The 925-nt window shown below is 44.1% G+C and overlaps 1 non-coding gene across 1 annotated transcript; it reads left to right on the forward strand.

Annotated features, from left to right (window-relative positions):
• The first annotated feature begins 532 nt into the window (after positions 1–532).
• On the forward strand, positions 533–647 carry LOC136752045 (U5 spliceosomal RNA). Its single transcript, XR_010817223.1, has one exon. It is a non-coding gene; the product is annotated as a U5 spliceosomal RNA (small nuclear RNA).
• Positions 648–925: the final 278 nt, after the last annotated feature.

Below are 925 nucleotides of genomic sequence, written 5' to 3' on the forward strand. Positions count from 1 at the left end.
GGTGGAAAAGCGCTAAGTGAGCTCACACTGAGCTCAGTGTAATGTCTGCTCTGGAGAGCTCACAGTGTGACCTAGTCGTGAGTTCACGTCTTTACTGGGTAGTCCTTGAAAACTTAATTGACTCAATTCTTGGGATTAATTGGTCAAAATGACCATTGGTTGAAGGTACTCAGGGACTGATGTGTAGAGAGACTTATTAAACCTGCAGGATTTTTGTTGTTTCAAATGTGCCCAACATCTTACCAGTATGTTCTTTTAGTATGTCACAAAGGTTCCCTAAGCATGTGACGAATGTTCCCTAGTTTATGTTACAGATGTGCCCTAGCACTTCTCTCTCTCTCTCTCACTCTCAATTCAGTGCATTTGTATTTTAAAGCAATTGGACATGCATATATACATACATACATATATATGGAAAATAAACAATACAATTAAAAATCACAATAAAATGTAATAAAGTACAGAAAAACAAAATGTAATAAAATGTGATCTTTAATACACAGAAATATGTATGGCTGGTCGGAAGCGTCTTGGACTCGGGTTCCTCTTCATTACTTATAACGCTGTTGCCTGTTGCTAAAGCTTTCCATGGAGGGGAACGTGGATGAGTTTGTACCATTCTTGGGAGGCTCTGCCTTGTTGGGGCGGAGCTGTGATCCAGGTGAACAGTAGATCGGGCATAGGTGGGCATGTGGGCAGAGGAGGAGGAAGGCCGGTCAAGCAAATAAGCTTGCTAAGGTACGCAGCAGCAGCAAACAGCCCCCCCATCCAGCCAGCCAGGCAGTCTGGCTGGCAGTGACTGAGTGGTTGACAGATGGCAAGCAACGGAATGCACGTGCTCTGTGATGTCATAGCAGTCAGCTCAGATTTGTGATGTCATCGATGAGCTGGCTGGCTCTGTGTGTCTTGCTGGTTGTGTGTATGT

This window comes from Amia ocellicauda, chromosome 6 (assembly GCF_036373705.1).
Source record: "Amia ocellicauda isolate fAmiCal2 chromosome 6, fAmiCal2.hap1, whole genome shotgun sequence".
Lineage (NCBI taxonomy): Eukaryota > Metazoa > Chordata > Actinopteri > Amiiformes > Amiidae > Amia > Amia ocellicauda.